The sequence below is a fragment of the Zerene cesonia genome, chromosome 10 (genome assembly GCF_012273895.1).
Source record: "Zerene cesonia ecotype Mississippi chromosome 10, Zerene_cesonia_1.1, whole genome shotgun sequence".
Classification (NCBI taxonomy): Eukaryota; Metazoa; Arthropoda; class Insecta; order Lepidoptera; family Pieridae; genus Zerene; species Zerene cesonia.
The window spans coordinates 8061495-8078405 of record NC_052111.1 but is presented as its reverse complement, the minus strand read 5'-3'; the positions used below and the strand labels follow the sequence as shown (position 1 = coordinate 8078405).

General features: G+C 33.7%; 1 protein-coding gene across 11 annotated transcripts in view; it reads right to left on the bottom strand.

The window, feature by feature from the left end:
• Positions 1 to 16911, bottom strand: part of LOC119829729 — a 109142-nt gene that overhangs the window by 42955 nt on the left and 49276 nt on the right. The window contains exon 1 of one of the 11 annotated variants that reach the window (XM_038352371.1): positions 16353 to 16460. The exons of 8 other annotated variants lie outside the window; for them this stretch is intronic. The gene's annotated coding sequence lies outside the window, so the exon portion shown is untranslated. Of the gene's footprint in view, positions 1 to 8970; positions 8994 to 16301; positions 16461 to 16911 lie in introns of those variants that run through there. 2 more of the 11 variants (XM_038352369.1, XM_038352370.1) reach the window with 2 other exon arrangements.

Below are 16911 nucleotides of genomic sequence, written 5' to 3'. Positions count from 1 at the left end.
CAGGGTAGGGGACAGATATTTCACAGTCTTCTCACTCTTAGAAATTATATGACGCTTTCAAATGGACTTACTTTCATAGACACCCCTTAAGAGGTAATCCTTACCTCTTCCCGCCATATGTTATGTTTAAGCTTATAAACTTTAATATATACTGTATTAATACTTTATATCACCCACATTAATTGTAGTGGTAGGTACAGTGGAATGAACCCATTTAAGAGATAGCCGTTAAATTCAGCTGCCTCGTGAAATGTGGAGTGTGATATACCCTGTTTACGAATAGTATTTTTGTTTAAAATTAAATTCACCATTTCGCCCCTTTTGTAAGAGTGGTTGACGCGGGTGCACAAAACCGTGAGTTCCTGGGTTCGAATCAAATAGATCAATCTTTACCCGCAAGCTACTAAATTCCCAAGTGACATTAGGTGTATTTTAATTTGCTATTCCGGCAATCCACACGGAGATGGCCAAACAGTATGTAATAAGAACTGGAGAAGACAATGATATAAAACCACAAATACCAGCGTCTTATTAAGTGCAACTATTTCATTACTATCGTGAACTTCGTCCATATCCAAGTATACTTGGGTAGCCAGTTTCGTTGAGATTCTTTATAACTTGTACAGTGTAACAAGTTTGTAAACTTACTTAATATATTACATGGTATGTTCCTGTGTTAAATTATTCAGAACCACTATTGTTATGTGGAAAATTAACACAACACGGTCACTGGAAAGGAAAACATCGTGAGGAAACCGGCATGTCCGAGAATCAAAAGTTCGACGACATGTGACATCTGCCAACCCGCACTTGGCCAGCGTGGTGGATTATGGCCTGAACCCTCAGGAGGCCTGTGTCCCAGCAGTGGTAACATATAAGGGCTGATGATGATGATGATGATGATGATGACGGTCACTGGTTTTGGATACATCATCACTTTATTGAACAAAACATGTTATACAAGTGTTTAGACGCGGTTCCGCGGACGGACTACTTTACGTCTAAAGCGTATTTTTTAACCTTTGAAGCATTGTTTTCATAACAAATAAGCCTATTCAAATCTTTAAATGTAGATATGTTATTTTGTATCTAATAAGAGCAATAATAATTGTTTTATTAAATGGTTTAAAAAAAACTGACGTCGTATGTTTGTCGATTTTCAGTTATATTTAGTTAAATTTTTTGTTGAAAATCAAAGCAAATATATCGTCACACGTGAACGATGCATAATGCTATTATAAATATGCAGAGGCACGCGTTATATCAAAAACTCGTTAAGAAAAATATTCGATCAAAGGGATTACGATGAGCGAAAATATATAAAAACGACGGATCTTAAGAAAGCTTGCAAAAATGTCAGGTTTTGAATAGTAAAAATTGAACTTCCTGGGGTATGATATCCTACTAATATTATAAATGCGAAAGTTTGTAAGGATGTGTGTGTGTGTTTGTTGCTCTTTCACGCAAAAACTACAGAATCGATTGCTATGAAATTTGGTACGTAGACTGCTGGACAACTGGAATAACATATAGGCAACTTTTTATCCCGTTAATCCAACGGGATACGGACTTACGCGCGTGAAACCGCGGGGCGCAGCTAGTTGTATATATATGAGAGTTCAAACTAAAACGGTGCATTTACGTAAACACGTTGTTTATTAAACTGACAGCATAAGCCAATAGTCTTTTATGAAACAGTTGAAATTTGAAAAAAAAAAAAACAAAAAGAAAGCTAACACTAAATGCTTTTATTTGTCTAATTATATGATTATTATTAAAACAATTGAAGCATGAACAAGAGCGATAAACGAATAAACGCCACATTTTCAACTGACTCCATCGGCCCGGCCGCCAGAAGGACTCTCAAATTAAACTGAACTTATGGAATCCTTGTGACGGTTTAATTGCATCGGTCGAAAAGGCGGCAAATTGGTTTCTACACTGGTATCGAGTGCTAAGTGGCTTTTCATTATTATAATTATTTTCGCGATTTGTTTTATAATTGTTTTCAATTTATTTTGATCATACAATCATTTTCGGCATTAATTAATGAATTATAGAGGAAAGTATTAACTCAAGGGACGTTTATAACGGAGAGACACGCTCGCTGTATTGTTCACAACATCGGCATAAATAATATGCTGAATAAATCGCGTTTAAAATCCGTTAGAATATTTATATAAAAATTATTTAATTTAGCAAACGGATGAAGCTAATTCAGTACATCATTTTTTAAATCCCAAAACGGTCACGATATAATACACCGCGAAAAAAATATTAAAAAAAAATCGTAAAATATTCTCTCCATTGCGAAAGCCATTGTCCAAAACGGAATTCATATAGTTAAATGATGCCCCACAATGGCCAGAACAAAAGCGATTTCCATCCATACATATATATCCCCATTAAAAATGTATTATCCCATAATAAAGTTCAGTCAAGAGTTCTCGCGCGAACAGTAATCCAATACAGGGAAATACATATAAATCCAAGTAAATAGGGCATATAAATTGCATTCCGCTCCACCAGCCTCTTCATTCCGATGGGGGTTATAAATAAAGCGTTTGAGCGTTTAAGGGCACTCGAAATTTTTACACTATTTCCCCTGGAATATAGATTGGAATTATCCATTGAATCTATATGACTATGTCGGTAGGGAGAAAGCATTTTTCTTTTATGCCACTGAGTCGCGTAAGTTTATAAGTTTGCTTTTGTGTGACGTTCATCTGTTACGATGGCTACTTGTGAATAATTTTCTATATATTAGAATGAGAATGTATTAACAATAATTGTAGGTGAACAGAAAATTTATTTTAAAAAAGACTTTTAAACGTGTTTTAACGTACATAATTTTGGTGCCATTATAATTTCACTATCATAGACTTGAATGAAAAATTCATTCGATTATGTATCTCTTGTGTCTAATAATATGTCCTATACTAAATTCTAGATATATTTAGATTGAATCACAGCTAATAATATTATCCCAAGTAATATTATGACTGTGATAGGGTTATTCTTCCTTCCACGTCGCAATAAAGCGATGTTACGATATGATTTTTACGTCTGGAGATAGTTAGGAGGCCAGAGAGTGATATGCTGCTTTATATAGCGGTGAAAAATAAAAAAAAAGGACGCAACCACGGGCGGAAAGCACATCTATAAAACAAAAATATTACCCATCCTGAAATCATCAAGCATCATTGAACAGTTTTCATTACAATTAATAAGGATTTCTTATTATTATTACCTGTAGCTCTCTAAACTTCGTGTACACGGGTATTAATTACTTTTCCCAACATAATATGAGTAACAATGGCACTCAGAGCTTGACGGTATCATTACTTTGGAAAACTTTGTCATTTCAACTTACGCCGCAGACAAGCGAGTTATCATTATAACTTCTTAATATTTCGCGAAATTATTTGTCGAGTTTAATATATTGTTAAATACAATGGATATTATTGAATGAGGGAATTGTGTCAGGGCTATGTATGATCGTCCATTCATGTTTTCAAATACATGGAAAACTAATCCTTATGGACATAGAGATCGATGATAAATTTCTATAAAAAAGATTACCGACGTCTCTGTGGGGTGGTACCACTACATATTCTAAAATGGGAACAATTTACAACAATTCGCAGAAAACCCACGGAGTTAGAATCAGATAAAAATGGTACAGTCGAAATGCGAAACTCCACCATTTTTGAGACGTTTGACGGAAACAATTTTAAATTATATTTACTTTTTACACGAAAATATATAGATTCAAAATAATAAACGGAATTCAATTTCGGAATAAATCGAAATACATGTTAAATCGAGATTAGTTATCAGCTTTGTTTTGTAATATCAAAATCAATACAGATTGTCGTCCACTGGGACGAAACAATCGTCGTGTAATCAGAAATTTAATCTTCGCTGATAGAGAAATCCCGGAAATCCACAGGATTTAATGGAAGCGAATGAGGACTTAATACTACTCCCATTTTTATCAAAACATTATCATTATTTACGGTTATACAAACATTCTTAAAGAATCTTTTAATTTGTCTTCTCAGAATTGCCGTATTTCGTATTAAAATTAGGAGAAGAATAAATTTTATTATAAAAAGTAGTAGTATGATATAAGAAAGACTATTAAATGGTTAGAAATAGGAGATATAAAAGTATACAGCAGGATAACGCCATTGTGAGTTTGTTAACTTCACTTTAACATGTTTTTTTTATTTATCTATAACAAAAGTACTGAACATTAGATCAATCAAACTTGCATTTGAATAGTACCATGCGTGTGATCACACGTTTCATACACGTAAGTTAGTAGTGAGTGAGATAATTTCATAAATTCATAACGTTTTATTTTTAATTAATGCCAATTAACACGTGGTACGTTAACACAACATATAGAAAACCATTTCTTTTTATCAAAGGCGCGTAGAAATTTAAAATATACTTTCAAGGCACTCGCTGTCACTGTCATGTACGTGTACCCTAATTCCTAACTCAATAGAAAGCTTTGTTATTTGGTATTCGTTTTTTATGAGCGCGATAAAATATACTATTTATTGCTGAAGCTTGTTTTATCCCGTTACGGATATATTGGGAAAAGCGGATAGAAAATTGTCCTTTTTGTGGTATACTTTTGTATGAGTATACATGAATATATATATATATATATGTTTACTTTTTAATGGAATTGCATCATAGTAACCTTTATTTTTCAAACTTCACATACTAAGTATATAACTGAACGGTGACTGACTGACATAGTGATCTATTAACGCACAGCCCAAAACCACTGGACGGATCGGGCTGAAATTTGGCGTGCAGATAGATGTTATCACTTAGACATTCGCTAAGAAAGGATTTTGAAAAATTCTACCCCCAAGGGGATAAAATAGAGCATGAAAGTTTGTACCATGACAATTTACTAAGACCGCACGGGCGAAGCTGACGGGTAGTTAAGAGGTAGTAACTAATTTCAAATATAATTTTCATTTCAATTAGAATTCGGATGTCAATGTTTGTGACTCCTTTGAATCAGCATGAATATTTATGTAGCCTAAATTACAAACAATATTTCAAACCTCTAAAATTTAGATTCTTAATGATGAAATCAAGACAGAAACACACAATCATGGCCAAAGTATAAAAACCCTAATCGTTAATACAGAACTAATAAATTCGAAAACTGACCCATTTACGGACATTTATTCCGAGGCATGACGTTTCCGTGGCTTCGTAGTTTCCTACAACCATTAATCATATCAATAGTAAAGATGCAAGGAAACATGATTCGCTAAACATAGCGGTATGGATAATTTGACTACCCTTCGCGTTGTATGGGTCATGCGGTTATTACAAGCGAAATGGGTACGACAGTAGAGTTATTTTAAAGGCCTTTGTATGTATATTGCCTCAGAGGTAATAATGGAAAATGGTATTGATCACATTCTGTTTGAAAGGTATGGATTTCATATGAATATTATAAGATGTTATAATCTATCGTTATAAAGACATACATTTGTGTTTAAGTGAGTAAGTGAGTACGTTTGTATTGCTTTACCTTACCGTGTTTAAAAATCCTCTCCATTTCTTCTGTATATTTTCATTGTTCTGCAAACTGTCTTCATCGATTAACAGGGTAAATTTTATTTAGTTTTTATCCTGGGTTATCCGGGCGGACGGCTATTCAACTAACAAGGAAACGAGGATATCAATTTTAAGAAATCAAGTTTTTGTTGGTGCTTTTATAAAAGTTAGATTAGTAATTATCTATTTATTTTAACACGACTTTCTAGAGTAGTTCTATATTCTATAACTAGAAAAATGATAATTTATAAATGTCCATTTTTGATATTTAAAATCTACGCAATAGTCTAGAAGATAGGCTTGGTTTTCTTGATACAAATATGCAATCTTCCTTAAAACAGGATAAATCTCTTATGGACAGGTTATAAGATATGACATGGCTCGTTTGGATCAAACGGGACTAAGGGGACTCGGTATCGCCATTGCATTCACCGGTTGAATGATCTTAAAATTATTCAGTAACCGGTATATAAGTAGGTTGTATATTGTAGGCTTTCGGTCTTATTCATAAATAGCCTATCGAAGTTTTTAAATATAATTTAGTTATAGTTATTATTATTTAGTTCTTCAAGGTTATATGACGTTTGATAAAATTGTTCATTTATAAACGTTCTGTAACTAATATATATGCGTGTCTTTGTCCCTTTTACGAGTTAAAAACTATTTTGTTATCTCCAAAAAGCAACAGGCGCATTTGTAATTAGTTAGTTGAACGATGAAGTATTTCTTATTGCAAAATTCATTCTACCCTAATTTCATTAATATACTGATTTTTTTTTCATCAGGAAAAGGATAAAATAAATATTAGGAAGAAAGAAAAACTACACGTATTCGTGAGTTTTTTTTAATTTTGGCGACCCTTAACTGGATAATGAGATAAACTTACGAAGTTATTGTCACCGATCCTTGAAAAGTATACAAAGTTTGAATTAAAACTGGGGTCAAAATTGAGTCTCAAGGAGTCAGTCACACAAATATACAGGTAACAAACACTAATAAAAGCGTGTTAATTAGGTGTTCCTTTATTTCTCATACAAAGGCTGTCACCTACACCAATAAAGGTGAGTTAAAAAGACAATTATCACCATGAGGCATGAACCAACACACTGAGTCTGCTTATTGTACTGTCTGATCGAAAAAGTTCTATTACCGCATCCAATACTTTTGTATTACGCTCGAGGTTTTAGTATTTGGGACGGAAAGAGGGAGGAGAGGGATGGTTTATCAAATCCCTTTCTTATCCCGGGACGCTCGACAAATCCCGTTAAGGTGATTTCGTGTGATGCAACCGCGACCAACCGAGATGAGTGGTGAATAGCGTGCCTTAAATTCCAAATATAGAATATAATCTGTGTTATCAAATACTGTTGGTAGGACATTTTTTCGATTCTTTAAGAAATTCTCATTTATAAAACATATGAATGCTATAAAACTAATACATAAATGTCCTAGCATTTTAAATTCCTCTAAATTAATTAAAATTATCGCTAAGACGTATTTTTAGCTAAAATTTTCTTTTAAGTAAACGTATAGTTAAGTAAACGTATAGTAACTTACAATTAGGGAGTAATAATTTTTATGAATTACTTGAATACAGTACCGAATAACTAGATTATAAAGGCATAATTACATACAATATTATGATATTATTCAGGGTAAATTATTATATTACCTATCTATTTTTTATCGAAATCCAAGCAAGGTCTGAAATAATCTATTGCTAGGTTATCTAGGTTTATAGATCTGTCAACGCACATTCTTTGACAAAATTAATGTTACCTACATCAAAGACGATGTATGGAATCCAGTGCACAATTATTCAAATCTAACTATGTGTATAAAAAGACAAATAAATGTAGACTAGATACATTTTTTCAAATACAATACAACAAAAATTTAGAAGTTATTTCATGTACATTACATTGGTGTCGACTAAGAATATGTTAGGGTCTAGACAAATATTTATACACTAACCTCGCTTTGAGGTATCATTTGCATTGCACAGCGGAAGCAGATCTCCTGACTTGACGCTACACGGGGATGTGACGGGGGTATGGGGTATTACGTGCATAATATTAGTTAACAAAACAGAGGATATATACAATAAATTTAAGAGACTGATAAATTTAATTCAATAAAATTAACCATATACCAAATTTGGATAAATAGAGTTATATTTAATTTCGTTATGGATTTAATATGTTTAATACTAAAACAACACTTTTTGTCCTAAATACGTAGAAAATTATTCATCGATGATGTAATATGTAATTAATTATTTGGTTGATTGATTATAAAACAGGTTATCGTACAATAATTATATCCAACATTGAATTTATAGTTCATTCATTGAAACAAATTAGGAGCACAAATGAAGCAATAACAGTTTTATTATTTGCTTCCTCAATAAATGAGCTATCTAACACTGAAAGAATTTTTAAAATTAGACCAGTAGTTCCTGAGATTAGTGCGTTCAAACAAACAAAAAAAAAACAAACTCTTCAGCTTTATAATATCAGTACAGATATTGAACATAATTTATTTAAGCAAAAAAGGTCACCTACGTCCCTGGTTGGACGTTTTGGGAACAATTTACCTAGTATGTAACGTGTGTTCCATGGTTTTACTTAATTTAAATAGCGTCTACTTGTCCACCACATGGCTTGAAGAGATCACTACTGCAGCGATAAGACCGCCTGTTGTACTCTTGGAGATTTTGTGTTTATTTATACAATTTATTTTTGTATGACTTGGTGCACAATAAAGAATTTTGATTTGATTTCATACCTACGTTACCTACATACATTAAAAAATGGTTGCCTGTAAAGTCGGTTTTATGGGCGAAGATTTTACGTGACAACGTCTTTCTCGGTAGAATATTTATTGATATAAATATTATTAAATTGCACAATAGGAACAAGGAATTGAATGAAAATAAGAATTGCACAAATTTTAACTATAGAAAATATCTTTTGTTTACTAAAAAGACAGAGACAGAGACACAAGCACGCGACCGATTCAATGCGCCTAACTATCTAGTGCTGCGCGCGCGGCGGACCGATCATAGTTCGGTGACTCATCGTAACGTTACCGGGCGTTACACTTTTTCATGAGTGACTCCGAGCCGCAACCTAATTTAAGACGTTGTCACGTCAAAAGTAATTTAGAAACTATTTGACATTAATATAATGTAAAACTCGTATAACGTACACAATTTCTCCTATCCACGTCCTACTACATTGTCGTTTCTTCAAAATAGACTTTAAAAGTTATTAGAACTGATGCGAAATCCCCCTAAGATAGCCAAACGATAGCACTAAGCGCCTCATAATGAATATTTCGGCATATGCAAGGAGAGCGGACAGCCGTTACCTTGGTTACGAACAGCAGCAGAACTCAGCTGAACTTACCTGAAAAGAAAAAAATAATTGTTAATACAACTTTCACATGACACATTTGAATAAATTATTGCTATAATATCCTTTGAGTCGTGCTAGTTACTCTACTAACTCAAGATCGGCTGAACGGATTTTGGTGATTCTCTTTAATTGTCTGCGACACATCTCCTCAGATTAAAAGAAATATCAAATTTCCTACTAAAGTTCTGAAAAAAAACTACAAAAAACCAACGACCATTAGATAACTAAAAGCGAGCTAGTCATGTTTAAATTATAAAGAAAACACATTTAAAAGATTGTTCTTATTAATATAAATTGTCGTCATCTTGTCCATATGGATCTCCAGGTCCATTTAGGTACCTACCAGGGTACGGTTATTTTGCGATGAGACCGCCTATTCAAATCCTTTATGCATCTTTTTCTGTTGAAAATATATACGGGTGATGTAGAATAGCATAATATGACGATCCATTTCTAGGATATATTTACTAGATAGACCACGCAATGGCAGCGCTATTAAACCACATTGATTCACAATTAGTACAATGTTCTCGAAGCTTCGATTTGATCTGGAAATCTCTATAACACCAGTCGTTAGTAATACAATTTATTGGACCCTTTACTCGTATAGTTAAGTATCTTCTCGCGGCTTTACTTGCGAGGTATCTACTGTGCTAATTACGAATAAAAAAATCATCATTAAAACATGGTTTTAGATAAATGAAATGAATTCATTCATTTGTTTAGTGAACAAACTAAAGTTTTAAAGCAACACCAATTACATCTCATATTCTTGGTCGGTAAAATATGAAACCGCGCTTGCACACACGAAATGTAATATCAACAACTTCCAACAGCTTGTGATAGCATTCATGATAATAACGTCTATTTGCTGGAACTTTACAATTTGCACAATTTTCATGCACGCGTAACCCCTAACTCAGTAATAGCATTAAAATACGAAATTTAGCGCGCAAATATAACTTAGAACAAAGGCGGTTGCCGCGTGATAACAAGTTGCTATTCATAGACAGTCTCATAGACATACCTACGGATGAAAGAGGCTTAACTGCGAACTCTTTGTTGCTATATTATCTATGGTTCTATTGACGGCTCATGCACTGAGTTAGCTATTTTCTAAGCTTTTATCCGCAGCGTAATATCGTAGTTTTGAATGGATTATACGAACTTTCGTTATCTTAATATGATGTAAAATGTTTCAAAGCATATCAATCGTGTTATCGTATGAGAGACGGTAAAGTCAAACAACCTTATCTGAGGAAAAATATCGTTTCGAATTTCTCATACGGAATCTATATCGGTACCTATTTAATTTGCGTTTGTGTGTGTGATAAACTTAATAAGTTTATCCACACACACTTGTTAAAAAAATACTTACTATATTAAAAAAAGTTCTTATGAATCATCTTTTAATCGCGTCACCAATATACTTTTATCGTTATATACGTCACAAATATAGTATATTATATATAATAGATCATAGTCGAAGGTACTTTCAAGGGATTTTTCTATAAGAAATTTTCCACCCGAAGCTATCTCAGGTTTACTGTAGCGAAATGTAACCGACATGCGGGTTTGCGAGCCAGCGACATTATCGCGAGCCGTCATGTGTGTTAACTTTGGTTTCATTTGAGTTACGTAATTATCATAACCCTCTCTATTGAAGGCTATGTAATATTTAACTTATTCATTTTAAATAGGAATCGTTTGTTTTTATAATGTCCGCTCGTCTCCAAACATATATTCGCAGACCAGTTGTATCAGGATATTAGTAAAAAAATATAATTAGCATATAGTACATATGTTAAAAAAATTAATCATGAATTAATGATAAAAATTTTTAACAATGTATCCTGATACTTGCTACTATTGCTTATCTATTGAGGTGGAATTTCAAAAATACTGAAAGTGATAAAATTAAATTACATTAATAATATTAAAAAGCAGTGGTGGCTCGGTAGTAAGAACGGAACTCAGTAGTCGGGGTTCGAGACCGGGCGAGCGTGTAAGAAATAAATTGATTTTTCAATTTATCTGCACATGTGGATAACATCACCACTGCTTAAAACGGTGAAGGAAAACATCGTGAGGAAACCGGCATGTCCAAGAATAAAAAATTCGACGACATGTGACATCTGCCAACCCGCACTTGGCCAGCGTGGTGGATTATGGCCTGAACCCTCATAGGAGGCCTGTGTCCTAGCAGTAGGAACATATATGGGCTGATGACGATAATATTAAGACTCACGGAGCGCAACCCAGCACTACTGTTTTCTTATGTTGTATGGTATACGAATATTACATGTTTAGTGTCTTTTTCGAAACGTCAGAGTAAATAATGTAATGATAAATCGAGTTTAAAATCCGTTAAGTGGTAATTTTTAAATCCAGTATCATCTATCATTATTTGTAGCTTATCTTTGTATCTTATGGAATGTCCAAAATCCAAATATTCATTAGGTTTTTTGACTCCACGAAAATACAATAATTGTTTTTGAGTTTCTTAACTATATTTATTACCAGTTAAGAAAACAGTTATCTTAGTTATTCCTTGTTACATAAGATATATGCTGGTGAAAGTCCCTACAAAATCGGTTCAACCGTTACGCAAATGAGTTGGAACAAATAGACGAGCATAAATTTTGAAAAAAGAAAAACCTTGTATACATATGTGAGAATCGCCTATTTTAATATTACAAACAGACACTCCAAATTTATTTATTGGTATAGATTCTCTTTAGGCTTTCAGCTATTGATTCTGCAAACCCCGACGAAGGCGAATGAGTATCAATTTGATACATGATACGACAGTTTGGCGACGGCCGATGTAAATAAGTTCACTATAGCTTCTTCAATTTATTAAGCCTTAAAGAACCCAGTCATGATTTGCTGAAAGTTGAATGTAATTTGGTTGTAGTTTTTATTTTATTTTTGTTTATGGTTACTAATTGTTCTACACTTGTAAAATATGGGACGCATGTACTGAAATAAAGAAATTTATTGTTATTACTTATACTGCCATCTTATTTTACTTTCTATCGAAAACATATAAATATTATTGGGTTGTAGCTATGATAGAAAGTTGAATAATAAGATTACCTTGTAGTTTTCTATAGTTTTCAGCGCAGTCCATATATACCAAGACAAAAGGTATTCTACAGGCGTATAGAATCTAGTTATCAGACATTGACTAGGTCTTATAGAAGCGGTGAATGACCTGTAGCGTATTCGATACGCATAGACATTTAGTACGGCACTTGTATGGCCTTTGTCATTTATTCCAAGAAAATACTTTATGGAGCTAATGATTGTATTAAATTGATAAGTTCTTTGCTCTAAGAACTTAGAAATATATTTATTTTAATTATTTTGATAACTGTGTATTAATACATGGAGCATGTATAGAAAATTTCCTATTTAGAAATTAAAGAATATTAATAAAATTAGAATTTTGACGGATTTCAAAAGCGATTTATTTATAACATTATTTAACCCGACGTTTCGAACACTTTACAGCGAGCGTAGTCAAGGGGGAGACCGTTAAAAGGTCTTTAATTTCTAAATGTATAATACTCGCATAAAATCAAATACAAGAAAATTTCCTATTCATTGTACCTCTTATTTTAAAAGGTTGTCTGGTAGAGATCACTACCAAACTACACCTAAAAATACCGCCTTTTGCTACATCTTTTCACTTAATGTAGGCCAATTGAGATAGTTTTTTAAATTGCAATGAATTTTGTACATTGATTCGGAGTTAATGAGTACCTTGATGGTTATTACTTGTATGTTTAAATTATTAAATTTATTTATATAATAATCTAATTGCTAAAAAAGTTCCAGGATCGGACAACGTATAAAGCTGATAATATAAAGCTGAAGAGTTTGTTTTTTTTTATGTCATAGCGGGCAACTGAGCTGGTGGTTCGCCTGATAGTAAACGATCACCACCGCCCATGAACATTCGGAGAGGCTTAGACCTCTGAGAATGCGTGGCCCGCTTTTAAGGGATAAGGGATGAGGAAAGGATTAATGAATAAAAAGAAGGAATGGATTGGGAAGGGCTAGGAGAAGGAAATAGGACTCCGGCTCCTCCACTTACCGTACGAAACAATAGCATGCTATTATTTCACGCCGGTTTTCTGTGGGGGTGTGGTACTTCCCCGGAACGAGCTAGCCCAATTCGTGCCGAAGCGTTCTCGACTTCCGCAATAGAACAGTTTGTTCATTTATGTGTTTGTGTTTGTTTCAACGCGTTATTCTCAATAACTACTGTACTGATTTGAAAAACTCTTTCACCGTTCGATATATACCTGATCGCTGGTTGGTATAAGTTATTTATTTACGGGCGAAGCCTGAACGAACCGCTAGTTAATATAAAAATGTCAACATCACACATACCTACAATAAACGCAACATATCCAAAGTATAATATCCCTATCATAATGTTTATGCTAAAATCTTTTGCGTGAAATATAATTACACGTCACGGTTCAAGACATACTAAGTTCAAGCCATTAGCTAAGTAAGGTATTACAGCTTAAGTTGCTACGTAGAGTACATTGTGCAAGTGGGGCAATTATTGACCCGGGTACAATATAAACAACGTTAATAACAATATATTCCATCAGTAATAAGTACACTACAGTTATGTTACAATTTTGTTTAATTTTTTTCTGATTCGTTTCTTGTAATGATAAGATCACTTTTTTCCATGTATAGCGTAGACATCTAAACTTATGTGATCCTCTATTCGTATGATATCCGCGCGAGGATAAATGTTAGGATATGTTGGATAAATGTTAGGATTCCATATCCAGTAATTTAAATCCTTTCTTTAACAGAATGATACACTATTCAGAAGTGTATAGGTTATATTTTATGTTGACTTAACCCGGCTGAAGCGAGTAGTACCTATATATTCGAACAAAGGTACTCTAGTTAAACTAACATTAAAAAAATTAAATCATTTATTGACCGAATTATATATTACATAAAACATGGACCCCAGACTCACAACATAGGTTTCGCTGTGTTCCAGGAGTCTATGTCTTCCCGATACAGTACATAAAAGTTCAATTTAAGACGCAATAAAATTTAATTGAGCTGCTGCACAATGAAAATACAACTGATAAATCTTGCCATAATTCCATCTAATTAAACAGAAAAACATAATACAGCTACAATTCATAAAAACTATTTGAAATGGCGACACTACGGTTGCACCCCTTACGATAAATTCCATTCAAGATGCAGGGGTGTCTCCCTCGAGTTAATCATTATTCGGATGACCCCATACATATGACTCATTCGGTTTTATTTCCTGGTATTACGATGTGTTTATGGATTTGCTACATATTCAGTTTTGCCTAGATGGTACGTGTTTTGTTTATCATAAAAGGCACAGCTGGGGATAAACTTTGTAATAAATATTTTCTACAAAAGAGGTCCTAGTTAGAGGCAGCACTCTAAATTCTAAAATTTGACGACACTTTTCCAAAAACACAAAAAGAATCACGTAAATCGATTGAAAAGCCACCAGCGTTATCGACGAAGCCTAAAAAAGATTGTTGAACTGATCTCCTTTCTTTTTGGGAAGAACAAAATATATAGACAACTAGAGGTCAACGTTACGTACGTTTTTTTCTCTACCTAAGAACCTTCCTTGTGTTGCAAAAACGTTTAAAAAATTCGTCGACTTGGTCGAGCCGTCCTCGAGTTTAACGCTAAGTAAAACATCGCATCGCATTTGGCGATTCGTTTTTATTTATATAGATTTTCAGCAATCACTAACAAACTATACTAGATGCTCTTGCTTGCTGATTGTTAAAGCAAAAAATAACATTATCACGAGTAGTATTATAGATTCAATAACATATACGTCAACAACGAACTCTGCAAGAAAATAAAGCAAGAGAACTATGTTTTTTCGAGCGGTACCGGTATCATCGTGGTACAGAGCATAAGCTCTTAGTGACAGTTACGATTCCCATTTTACTGTAAGTCTAGTAACAGTACAAACATTTCTAGGGCATAGTTACAAAGCACGTACCGCATTTAAAACCAGCTACAGCAGTGAAGCTACTTCCACAAACAAAATGCTTTACGAAATAGCATTCAATTGTCTCCACAATTAATATTTAATCGAGACAAACCCAAATAGGACGTATTAATCAAAAAATAATTTAACATTGTAAATTTACCTTACAAAACAAAAGGGTGATATTGTAATAAAAGCTTTCACTTTACGAGTTAAGTACTCTAAACAATTGAAGACGTAAATTTTGCTTTTTACGTTTTATAAAATTAGCCTTCACTTTGTTTTAAAATTAGCAGTATTAAAGAATTAATTCATATTCTATCAGGTATTCAGTTCTCGATGCCTGAAGAAATATATACCACCTCCATTACAGTGCTCATTGGCAGAAATTCTGTCCTTTCTTCAACTGGAAGTTAATCCTTCTACAAAAACACACTATATTTCTATTCAATAGTGTCTAATTCGGATAAGTTAAGTTTATAGTGAGTCATACAAGTGTAGTTGAAGATTTTTACAATACACAACGATGTCTTGTGTCTCTTTCATAACTCGTAAAATTGGTATGCGTAAAATGAAAAGTATTATGTAATAGCAGAATGCTTGTTTATATAATACTAGGGACTAACAAATACCTAACAAATATCTCCTTTGAATCTCGTTATAGATATAAAAACCGATGTTAATTTCATGCATTAATCATAGAATCCACTACGTACTGACATACTGTAAATTGGCTGCAGCATATCAGTAGGTATAACATCTTTTATTTGACTATAGCTCATAATTCACATATGAAACAGATATAAGCTGTGTAAGACTACTTGTCCAGACGAAACTATCGATTTCGCATCAATAAGAAAAACATCAATCTTCATGACCGGGGTTAATAAATAATAACCTTGTCAAAGTATGTACTGTGTGTACGTGGCTGAAATATTGTTATAAATTTCAGAGAGTTCAGAGAGAAGCCATACAGAAATAAGAACAACAAATGAATATAAAATAAAGTAACGTTAAAATTTATATGAAATTCCTATAAGTAATAAAACAATATTATAAAATATTCCTTACACTGACAAAATATGATAAAGTGATCTTAGTCCAACATATTCTTCTCATAAACTAAATTTCTATTACATTCGTTCGAATGAAAATCGTGTTGTTACAGAACATCTGACTCATACAATCTCACATCCATAACCATACTTTCCATGTGTCACGTGCTATACCATAGAAACACTCACATGAATGTCCGCGTTGTAAAATTTCGACCCTCGATTTCCCAACCCTATTACCTTGTCTCTGAAATCGATACGCACACCACAATCGAGATCACGCAAATCGATGCTACATTGCACTTCACTACACGAATTCGATTATTCGATATGGGACGTCACTGCGGTGCGAACGCGTGCGTCCTTGTCAATGTTCGGAATGACACTGCGGGACGCGCCGGTTGCCGCACATGCGCAAAGCGACGTAGGGGATGGATTCGTGAAAAACCTTAGTACCCTACTACTGTTTTGAAACTATGGAGCTCGATATAACTGAGATTGTTTGCGTGATAAATGGTAAAGTTGTTTGCGAAACGCTGATGGTCGATGAAATAGGAGTATTATGGTTCGGCTGTGTAACCATACGAGCAACTGTTCTAGATACCCGTTCATCAGTCATCGTTCAGTGACACGAACGCTGCTAAAACGTACCACGCAGTGGGCTTTTGCAAAAGAAAGAAAATTGAAGCAGAAATGTGCGGTGTGAAACAGTGCGAACATTTTTCAGAATATCAAAAGCGTATGTGTCAAAAATATGAATACTCGATGTTTGCACTCGCTGCTTTTAGAGGATCCAAAA